This window comes from Ursus maritimus, unplaced genomic scaffold, assembly GCF_017311325.1.
Source record: "Ursus maritimus isolate PB19 unplaced genomic scaffold, ASM1731132v1 scaffold_6, whole genome shotgun sequence".
NCBI classification, from domain to species: Eukaryota; Metazoa; Chordata; class Mammalia; order Carnivora; family Ursidae; genus Ursus; species Ursus maritimus.
In genome coordinates this window covers 32,656,890-32,668,992 of record NW_024426774.1, presented here as the reverse complement: position 1 = coordinate 32,668,992, position 12,103 = coordinate 32,656,890, and positions in this window count along the sequence as shown.

The following is a 12,103-nucleotide window of genomic DNA, read 5'->3' as shown; positions in this document are numbered from 1 at the left end:
GACTCGGGCATCTTGGCACACATGGCTCAGGCTGAAGACAAATAGGGCCATCTCTCCATATAAGGTTCTTTGTCATGGGGCTTTGGAGTCTGGCAGAGGAGCTAGAAGCTTTGCTTTCCAGAGGACACTGTTCCTAGCTCTTTGATGCTGGGGAAGGTGAGTTCTTGGACAGGCCTTGGAGAAAAAGAGGATTGCATTCCATTGTTAAGAGTCAATAGTTTATCTAGGCCAAGACGCAGTAGAGACCTGGAGTTTGACTATAGAAAAACCTTTGCCTAGGCCAAACCTAGAAAATAAAAAGGTAATTTAGGTTGGTTCCAAGGCAAAGGAAGTAATAGGGGAAAGGCAGAGAAAGTGTTGGGTTGCCCAGCACATGCTTGTCACAGTAAGACCAACCGGAATGTTATTTAGGAATGGAAGGGTAAAAGCATTTCAAAGGAGCCATGTCTGTTCTCATAGTAAGAGCATGTTGATTTTTGTCTCAGGCACTTACTGCAAAGAAAATTCTTCCCAACAGCTTTATGCAGCTGGTACTTCTGTCAGAGGCAGTTTTGGGTAATAATTAAGAACATGAATTCTCTGGAGACAGACTGCCTCCAAATCCCAATTTTACCCATCAGCATCTCTGTGACCTAGGACACAAGATTCATAACTTCACTGTGTCAGTTTCCACAACTGTACATGGGAATAATAACAGCACTTCTAAGGTTGTCATGAGGCTTACAGGGATAGTAAAGCGTAAAACAGTTGGAATGGTGCGTCATGTACACCACATAAATGCCAGCTGTTGGTATCGTTCAGGTCTGGTTTCCTCCTCAGAGGCTCCTGATGATAATTATATGTAAGAAATGATCCCCTGCTGTCATTGTCTATCACAGTACCTTAAGTTACTGTCTTCCCAATGCTAGTTTTTAAAATATTTATTCCCCCCATACACATATACAAATAAGTGTTCAAACTGAAGGTATGATCCATTTGTAGGTTGTGAAATCAAGGTGCTAATAAGGATTTGCCAAATGAATGGAAAAAAAGTGTGGGAGAGGACTTGGAATTAATAAATTTATTTGTTTAATCAGCATTGTTGAGGGATTAGTGTGAGTCGGCCGCCGTGATGGCACTGTGGATATCGAGACTAAAAAAAGGTTAAAAACCAGTTTTCTCTCCCTTATTCACTGTACATTTTCAGAGGGAAGGTTAGTATCCTCTCTATGCAAGGAACATATGCCACACACCTAGTATAATGTATAGCACATTTGAGCTTACTGGTTTACTTGTGCATGCATATAGTAGACGGTTGATTCAAGATGGCAGGATCAACTTAATTATTCAGTGATCACTCAACAATTTGCCTTGCTAAGGTTTGTGGGACTCAGAGAGAATTAAGATTCCATTTTGCATGATAATTTAATAATGGATTAGTTTATCATTTTTCTTTCATTTACATGGCTGTTCTTCCAAGATCAAAATTGCAATGAATTAACAGACTGTTAAAGACAGACATTTCAGGCATATAAATACATTGAACCTTTTGGAATGTTTGCAAGGAAATAAGTCTAACCTGGGGTTTCTTAATCTTGGTACAGTTGACATCTTGGGCTGGATAATTCTTTGTGGAGGGACTGTCCTGTGCATTGTAGGTGGTTTAGAGCATTTGTGGCTTCTACCCACTAAATGCCTGTAGTGCACCCCTCCTGCCTCCTGGAGCCGAGAAAATGCTCTAAGTTGACGTATAGTCAGCTTAAAGCAGTTTTACCCCCAGAGGTGAAAAATCATAGTAATCCTGCTTCTGCTTCTTTCCCTTATAAATCAAGCAAAAAGAACATTTCCTAGTCCTCTTTTCTTAGTTATTAAAATATAGATTTATAATTTTATACATATATATATAAACATATATATAATTAGGATATATGGGAAAATTGAATGGAGTTGTCATTACCACTGTAATTCAAGCTTCATCAATTATATACTCATTAGCTCATTCATCTAATGTTTTTGTCCTTTTCTACATTAGGAGAAAAATAAAATATTTATGAGGATGGCCTATCTTCTAATACTTGATTTGACTGTTTGTGTTTTAAAAGACTTGAGTTGATTGTTAATAGTTAATTGGCTTTGAAAGAATATAAGAAGCCTCTTTACCTCTACAGTGACTATTTCACAGGTTCAGGGAATGGCAAAATCATAATAGAATAACTCACCCTTTCAGTTAAAATATTTTTACATGTATTACCTCACTTGATTTGAAAGCTTAAAGTTTACTACATGTCCAGGTTCCTTGGCTACAAAATAGAATTTTTTGGTGTTTGTTTTATTTTTTTTGTATTGTTTCATTTGTTTGTTTGTTTACAAGCACAGTTTTCCTAACCTAAAAGGGTTCTTTTCACTCTATTGGATCTCAGCCATTGAATGAAGTATTAGTTATTAAAATTAGTGCTAGCTGCTATAACAGTTTGAGAATCTCAGTGTCATAACACAATGCAGTTCTGTATTTCACGTGGTTGAGTGAGTCTCTTAGGCAGCTCCCATTCAAAAAATGGATTGTGGGGCTCTCATCATACCTGAATCTTTTGCTTTCAACAGCATGGACAGAGGCAAAGGTAGAAAGACAGTGGAAGATCATGTGAAGCATTTTTTTTTAAGATATATGTATTTATCTTAGAGAGTCAGGGGAGGGGCAGAGGGAGAGAATCCCCAAGCAGACTCCCCTCTGAATGCAGAGCCCAACACAGCAGGATCCTAGGACCAATGAGATCATGACCTGAGCTGAATCCAAGAGTCTGACTCTCAATTGACTGAGCCACCCAGGTGCCCCTTTGCAAAGTATTTTTGAGGCCACCTCTGGAATGAATACATTACTTCTGACCAAAATCTGTGTCCCCACCTACAAGCAGTGGTTTAGGTCTGTGGGCCTCCTGAGTGCCTAGGAGGAAATCAGTTGGTATAACACAAAGAGCATTTTCCCCATAAATATAAAGCAAGGTTCGGTGAAAAAAGAAATAGAAGTGGGAGCCATAGATTCCCTCAATAACAGACATTTACTGGTACTGCTGTGTTCTAAGCACTATGTTTAGGTGCTAGGAATACAGTGGTACTTTCAAAAGGAGCCTGGGCCAGGGAAAGAAACTTCAGATTGGAAAAGATCCACTGCTTCCTCTGTGGAGCGGGAGACCCAGCAGGAATTCATCCTGGACAAGGCATAGATTTAAAGTGGAATTACAGAATGCAGACATCTAGTAGAGAGAGAGTGGTAGAAAGTGTTTGGGAACAGAATGGATTTAGGCATGAGACAAGCAGAACCGAAAATCCCCAGCAAAGTTGAATATTTTATGTGTTCTCAGCACCTGAAATTTCCCTATTGCCTAGATAAGATTTAATGATTTGATAAGGTTCAGAAGATGTGAATCTGAGATAAAAAGTAAATAACCACAGAAAAGAGTCTCAAAACCTGCTGTTGAAGCAAAGATGTGAAACTTCTAAAAGGCCAGGACAGAAAAAAAAAAGGGGTGAGCATTCTGTACCCCAGGCTAAGTAATCGGACCATTTTAGGCCCTTACAAATATGAAGACCGTAAATAGATCCCGAAATCCTTAGCTCAGCACCCACCCTCCGGTTGGGCATACCAAAAGATGAGGCTGAAGAAGTCTTTGGAGGGGCGCCTGGGTGGCTCAGTCGTTAAGCGTCTGCCTTCGGCTCAGGGTGTGATCCCTGTGGTCTGGGTTCGAGCCCCACATCGGGCTTCTCTGCTGGGAACCTGCTTCTTCCTCTCCCACTCCCCCTGCTTGTGTTCCCTCTCTCGCTGGCTGTCTCTCTCTCTGTCAAATAAATGAATAAAATAAATCTTTAAAAAAAATAAAGAAGTCTTTGGAAAACACTGATGGAGTGTTTTGACATGGGGAAGCCGTTTCTCCTCACCTAAAGCTCAGCAAAAGGAGAACATAAAGAGACCTTGATAATGCCCCCTGAAATTTGGCAGAACGTAAGGGACTGTAACTTGAGTGTGAAGCTGTGTTCGATTAGCTGCCTAGTGATACTAGGGACAGAAATAGATGGAACATTAGGCATCAGTGGAAGAAGCAGATGCCTCAGGAGGGCCACATGAGGACTGCACTGGACAAGGAGGCAGCTTCACTGTTCTAAAAGGGGACATTACATAAGAGAGCTTTAGGCAGAGTTTGGAACTGAACTATTAGATATAGAAACTCGCAGTGGGGTCCTACATGTAGAGAGAGATTATCTACATCAAAGAAGCTTCTCTGGTATTTCTAAAGGGAGTTATCCAAAATAATACAAAGGTACTTCACGAGAGAGACTTGGTTTGTGCAGAAATAATGCCTGACACATAGTGAGCATCTGCCTGTCTCAGAAATTATGAATGCCTTGTGTGTATTAACTCAGTTCTCTCTGCATGGGGAAATGAAAGCTCAGGGAAGTTAAATAAATGGCTCAATTCATGTAGGTAGTTCGTAGATCACCATGTCTGAGTCATAAACAGTAGACTCTTGCCCATTACCTACCTTCCCCCCCACTTCAACCCAAAGAAGTCAGCTTAGGTAGAGGTGGGGTGGGAGAGGAGTCAAAGTGTAGCTGGGGATGTGGAGAAACAGACCTCTTTTTCTGCTGTAGGTTACACTGCAAAGCAGAAACAAGCTGTAGAAGGAATATGTTTTAACTTTAAGTGAAGTTTGGAGTTTTGTTACTACAAGGTCATTTTGTTCATATGAGATGCTGTCTTACTGAAAAGTTTCTAAGGAATTTTTATTTCCTGAGACCGTCTAGAGGAGTCATGAGATTTGCCATGAATTTGATCTTAAGAATAAGGAAGAATTAGCCCCACAGATCTGGGAAGCAGGGGGAAGGAGTGACATTGTTTTCTGCTTCCCCTCTATGGAGTTCCATTCTTTAAACATGGCACACATCATTTGTTGAGTAGCAACTGTGTATGGAATGCTGGACTCAGAGATGTAAAGAATCTTAGAAGGGGCTTTAAACATATACTATAAAGATAGGTAAATAGAAAGAAAGTTAAACAGCAAAGCCAAGAGGTAAAAAGTCAAAACATATTTTCATTTATAACTACAAAAATAGCTATGATGGTTAGGATGCCTGAGTAGAGTTTGATGGAGGACAGCCAGGTTTTGAATAGCACAGAGAAGGAGGCCCACACAGCAGAAAGCAATGGGAAATGTCAGTCCTGGGGAGAAAATCTGTAGGAAGATGGGAATAAATCACTCCTGAAGGGAGTTAAGGGGTAGATGCAGAATGCATTTATCAGGCAGAACAGAGTAGGTCTTCACTGGTAGCAAGAAGAAGGTCAGTGAATAGGACTACTTTGGAGGTTTTGAAGGTCTTACATGTATCTAACCCCCTGTAGTATAATGTACAGCCCAGTAAGTCACATTGCAAACTATTTTTACCGGCTTAGGCCAGATAGCCTAGGGGAATCTTTGTTTCTATAACTGAAAAACTGTAAGAATCAGAGGTTTTCTGGATGAGCTATCATCCGCATCAACAAAATTTGGTACTCCACTGGCAGTGAAAGACGTACTTGATTATTAAGTGTCTACTTTATTTAAAGAAACATGTTTGCGACAAGGGTAAACAGCAAGCTTGCAAAGTTTTGCTTGCTGAATCTGTGAACAGACTGGTGATAACTCTATTATTTATGGTAATGGATTCACAATGGTGGTTGCAGAGTTTCTTTTCCTGTGTTTCTGATGAGGAAGAAGGAGGAAGAACAGATTTTTTTTTTCTCTCTCTAAAATGCTTAAATCAACTTTGTAAAAGTGTTTTAAATACTTGGGTTCACAGGAAGCCCATGCATTACATAGCTGAATGAAGCGGGGTTTCAAATGCATGCCTTCTTTATTCTTCCAGGTCAGATAGCTTGACTCAATGAGGTGAAAAACAAACCCGTATCTGACTACTCAGAAACATTTAGTGTCTCTTGTAGCTGAGAGTCTCATAAAAAACAAAACCAAAGTGCATAGGCAGAGAACATGGCTCATGATACTTGTTTTTTTCAGGTATAGTTCATGTGTCAAACCCGTTCCCTGACTTTTTTGTATCCAGGATTAATTGTGTTAATTTTTATGTGGCTGATTTAAAAATGTGGTTCTGGGGGTACCTGGGTCACTCAGTTGGTTGAGTAGCCGACTCTTGGTTTCAGCTTGGGTCATGATTTCAGGGTCAGCAGGGAGTCTGCTTGAGGATTCTCCCTCTCCCTCTGCCCCTCCCCTCCCCTCCCCTCCCTCTCAAATAAAGAAAGAACTCTTTTTTAAAAATGTGGTTCTGAATCTAGGAGATGGCCAGGAAAAAGGAGAGGACATTGCACTTTGAGAGATTTAATGCTTTTTTCATTAAGACCCCCATAATTATTTGTATAATGCAAACATTCACAAATAAGTCAATTGGTTAAATACATTCTGGACTTTAAACTTAAAATCGTCACTTCCATTCAATATCAAAATATCAGAAAGGAAAGAGAGCAGTTATTAAGTTGGCCTTACAAGAACTGTATCTTGTGATTCTTAGAACTCAAAGGATCTCCTGACCTGGTGAATTTTCACCTTCATTCATTTTTGGTACCCACTGTGTGTCAAGCCAGCATTCCCATGACTCTCAGAGTCTCCCTGAGACTTCTGAAAACACATAATATCAGCACTTCATAGCATACAGTTTTAAAATTTAAATCCATATATCTTTTACATGTTTAGGATTGGCTGCTTTTCTTTCAAATGCTTGGAGAATTTTTCAGTCTTTCCATCTAGGACTTGACTACCCCTTCCCTTTCCTACCTCTGCTGTTCCCTTTGAACCTTTCAACACCTCTAAAGTATTCTGTAATATGTGTGACATATCAAATTTGTTTTCTCTGCAACGGGAATCATTCTCTGCTGCAGAATTTGGGACTTTTTTAAAACCAAGGAAAGCACCAGAATGTACCCTGAAGAAAAGAAACAACTCTTAATTCTAAAACCATGTAATTATTTCTTAGCCTGCAGCTTACCTAATATCAAAAAACCCCCACAAAACCCTCCAAAATCTGACTCTCAGTAAATGATGCTTCTAATTCATCCTTGCCAGAAAACACTGACTTCTTCATTGAAGGAAGTCCTGAGTTTTTACCATTGGATTCCCAAACCACATTATTAATTTACTTTTTTTTTTTTTTACTTGCAGATATTTATTACTTTCTATCATTAAGAGCATAGATCTAAGACCAAAAAAAAAGCTAAAGATAGCTTTAACATACGCCACAGAAGGCTACTGCTCTGCGTTGTCACTTAAATCAAGCACCATGAGAATTTCTTGCTTGGCTGACAACGCAGCAGTGAGCTACATGAGGAGAATGCTGCCGTATTTCCCTTGGGCGCTTTGACTGACAATCACGTGGGATAAGTCACATACCATTTTAGGTGCCCGTGCAAATGAAATTTTAAAAAGAAAGCTCCTTTTAGTTGGTGAGGGTAGTTGGAGAGTCTTCATGAAAGACTAATTGCATTCAAATGCCTTTAAAAATTCTTCTTTTCACCTTTGTACAAACTAAAAGTGGAGACTTGTATTATGATCTTGATTACCTAACACAATTTAGTCTCCTTCAGAGTCAGATATCCTGTAGATATTCTGGGGAGAGAAAATCACCGTTTTGTTTTTAGATGGTAGATGCCAACAAAAATAACAGACCGGTCCTTGCTAGGTCCAAGTGAAAATTTACCTTAGGGGGCCAAAGGACCACACCAGCCCCATCTGCGCACACACCCACATCTGCCAATATATACTTACCTAAATGACTTGATTGGGAAAGAGAGTCTGGGAGAATAGAAATGTTGTACATGAGTATCTAAGGTAGGAGAGAAAAATAGAGCAGCCCCTACTTCCACAGAGGTTGCATTGGGCTAAGTCTGCACCCTTTTCTCCCTAGTTCTCTTTCAAATACATCCTAGTTTTGGCATAATCAAAACGGAAAGAAGATCATCCTATCTTGGGTGTACTGGAGGTTTTCTAATTCACACACCTCAGGAAACCGTACCCTAGGCGAAGTGATAACCCATCAACTAGACTGAGCAAGGGTTTCAGTTATTTGGGACTGAGGAATGCAGGGAGTTAACATGACTTTTGCAGTTTTGGTGAAACCCAGTTAATCTGTTATTTGAGAGAGAAATATCTTGGTACATTAAATGCATTTTATGAAAAAAAAGTGTGGGTTTGAATTTACAGATGTAATTAGTGTTTATATTTCTGATCTTTATTTTATTTTTTTAAAGATTTTATTTATTTGAGAGAGAGCATGTGCTCATGAGCAGGGGAGGGGCAGAGGGAGACGGAGAAGCAGACTCCCCACTGAGCAGGGAGCCCAGTGAGGAGCCTGAGATCATGACCTGAGCCAAAGGCAGACCCTTAACTGGCTGAGCCACCCAGGCACCCCTATATTCCTTTTTTTTTTTTTTAATGATTTTTTATTATATTATGTTAGTCACCATACAGTACATCCCCGGTTTTCGATGTAAGGCTCGATGATTCATTAGTTGTGTATAACACCCAGTGCACCATGCAATACGTGCCCTCCTTACTACCCATCCCCAGCTTATCCCATTCCCCCACCCTCCTCCCCTCTGAAGTCCTCAGTTTGTTTCTCATAGTCCATAGTCTCTCATGTTTCATTCCCCCTTCTGATTACCCCCCTTTCCTTTATCCCTTTCTTCCCCTACTGATCATTCTAGTTCTTATGTTCCATAGATGAGAGAAATCATATGATAGTTGTCTTTCTCTGCTTGACTTATTTCACTAAGCATTATCTCCTCCAGTGCCGTCCATGTTGTAGCAAATGTTGAGAACTCATTCTTTCTGATTGCTGAGTAATATTCCATTGTATATATGGACCACAACTTCTTAATCCAGTCATCTGTTGCAGGGCATCTCGGCTCCTTCCACGATTTAGCTATTGTGGACATTGCTGCTATGAACATTGGGGTGCATATGGCCCTTCTCTTCACTACGTCTGTATCTTTGGGGTAAACACCCAGTAGTGCAATGGCTGGATCATAGGGTAGCTCAATTTTTAACTTTTTAAGGGACCTCCACACTGTTTTCCAGAGTAGCTGTACCAACTTGCATTCCCACCAACAATGTAGGAGGGATCCCCTTTCTCCACATCCTCTCCAACAATTGTTGTTTCTTGCCTTGTCTATTTTTGCCATTCTAACTGGCGTAAGGTGGTATCTCAGTGTGGTTTTGATTTGAATTTCCTTGATGGCTAATGATTTTGAACATTTTTTCATGTGTCTGTTAGCCATTTGTATGTCTTCATTGGAAAAGTGTCTGTTCATATCTTCTGCCCATTTTTTGATTTGTTTATTTGTTTCTCGTGTATTGAGTTTGAGAAGTTCTTTGTAGATCTTGGATACCAGTCCTTTATCTGTAGTGTCATTTGCAAATATCTTCTCCCATTCCGTGGGCTGCCTCTTAGTTTTTCTGACTGTTTCCTTGGATGTGCAGAAACTTTTAATCTTGATGAAGTCCCATAAATTCATTTTATCTTTTGTTTCTCTTGCCTTTGGGGATGTGTCATGAAAAAGGTTGCTTTGGCCGATGTCGTAGAGGTTGCTGCCTATGTTCTCCTCTAGAATTTTGATGGATTCCTGTCTCACATCGAGGTCTTTCATCCATTTGGAGTTTATTTTTGTGTATGGTGTGAGAGAGTGGTCAAGTTTCATTCTTTTGCATGTAGCTGTCCAATTTTCCCAGCACCATTTATTGAAGAGACTGTCTTTTTCCCACCGGATGTTTTTTCCTGCTTTATCAAATATTAGTTGCCCAAAGAGCCGAGGGTCCATTTCTGGGCTCTCTATTCTGTTCCATTGGTCTATGTGTCTGTTTTTGTGCCAGTACCATGCTGTCTTTGTGATCACAGCTTTGTAGTACAGCTCGAAATCCGGCATTGTGATGCCCCCAGCTTTGTTTTTCCTTTTCAACAGTTCCTTGGAGATTCGGGGCCTTTTCTGTTTCCATACAAATTTAAGGACTGTTTGTTCCAGTTCTTTGAAAAATGTCCTTGGTATTTTGATCGGGATAGCATTGAAAGTGTAGATTGCTCTGGGTAGCATGGACATTTTAACTATGTTAATTCTTCCGATCCATGAGCATGGAATATCTTTCCATCTTTTTATGTCTTCCTCAATGTCTTTCAAGAGTGATTTATAGTTTCTAGAATATAGGTCCTTTACGTCTCTGGTTAAGTTAATTCCAAGGTAACGTATGGTTTTTGGTGCTATTGTAAATGGGATGGATTCCCTAATTTCTCTTTCTTCGGTCTCGTTATTCGTGTATAGAAATGCAACTGATTTCTGAGCATTGATTTTGTATCCCGCCACGTTACTGAATTGCTCTATAACTTCTAATAGTTTGGGAGTGGCTTCTTTTGGGTTTTCCATATAGAGTATCATGTCATCTGCAAAGAGAGACATTTTGACTTCTTCTTTGCCAATTTGAATACCTTTGATCCCTTTTTGTCGTCTGATTGCTGTTGCAAGGACTTCTAGTACTATGTTGAATAATAGTGGCGAGAGTGGGCATCCTTGTCGAGTTCCTGATCTTAAGGGAAAGGCTTCCAGCTTTTCCCCATTGAGAATAATATTTGCAGTAGGCTTTTCATAGATGGCTTTTATGAGATTGAGAAATGTACCTTCTATTCCTACACTCTGAAGGGTTTTAATCAGGAAAGGATGCTGTATTTTGTCAAATGCTTTTTCGGCATCGATTGAGAGGATCATATGGTTCCTGAGTCTTTTCTTGTTGATATGATGTATCACGCTGATTGATTTGCGAATATTGAACCACGCTTGCATCCCAGGTATGAATCCCACTTGATCGTGATGGATAATCCTTTTAATGTACTGTTGGATTCTATTAGCAAGTATCTTGTTGAGGATTTTGGCGTCCATATTCATTAGGGAAATCGGTCTGTAATTCTCCTTTTTGATGGGGTCTTTGCCTGGTTTGGGGATCAAGGTAATATTGGCCTCATAGAATGAGTTTGGTAGCTTTCCTTCTGTTTCTATTTTTTGAAATAGCTTTAGGAGAATAGGTATTATTTCTTCTTTGAATGTTTGGTAGAATTCCCCAGGAAAACCGTCCGGGCCTGGAGTTTTGTTATTTGGAAGGTTGTTTATCACTGACTCAATTTCTTCATAATTAATTGGCCTGTTTAAGGAATCAATTTCTTCCGGTTTCAATCTTGGTAGTTTATAGGTTTCCAGGAAGGATTCCATCTCTTCCAGATTGCTTAGTTTATTGGCATATAGCTGTTGATAAAAATTTCTAATAATCCTTCCAATTTCAATGGTGTTCGTCGTGACCTCTCCTTTTTCATTCATAATTTTAATAATCTGGGTCCTTTCTCTTTTCTTTTGGATAAGTCTTGCCAGTGGTCTGTCAATTTTATTGATTCTCTCAAAGAACCAGCTTCTAGTCCTGTTGATCTGCTCTACTGTACTTCTGGTTTCTGCTTGATTGATTTCAGCTCTAATTTTGGTCAACTGCTTCCTCGTGCGTGGATTAGGCCTGTCCCTCTGTTGCTGTTCCAGCTTCTTGAGGTGAGAATATAAAAACTGCATTTTAGATTTTTCTATTCTTTTGAGTGAGGCTTGGATGGCTATGTATTTCCCCCTTAGGACTGCCTTTGCAGTATCCCATAGGTTTTGGACTGTTGTATTTTCATTCTCATTGGTCTCCATAAATTGTTTAATTTGATTTTTGATTTCCTGGTTTATCGAGTCATTCCTGAGCAGGATGGTTCTTAGTCTCCAAGTGTTTGAGTTTCTTCCAAATTTTTCCTTGTGGTTGAGTTCCAATTTCAGAGCGTTGTGGTCTGAGAATATGCAGGGGATAATTTCAATCTTTTGGTATCGGTTGAGACCTGTTTTGTGTCCCAGAACATGGTCTATTCTTGAGAATGTTCCATGGGCATTAGAATAGAATGAGTATTCTTTGGTTCTGGGGTGTAGTGTTCTATATATATCTATGAGGTCCAACTCGTCGAGTATGGCATTCAAAGCCTTTGATTCTTTGCTTAGTTTTTGCCAGGGTGTTCTGTCTATTTCTGATAG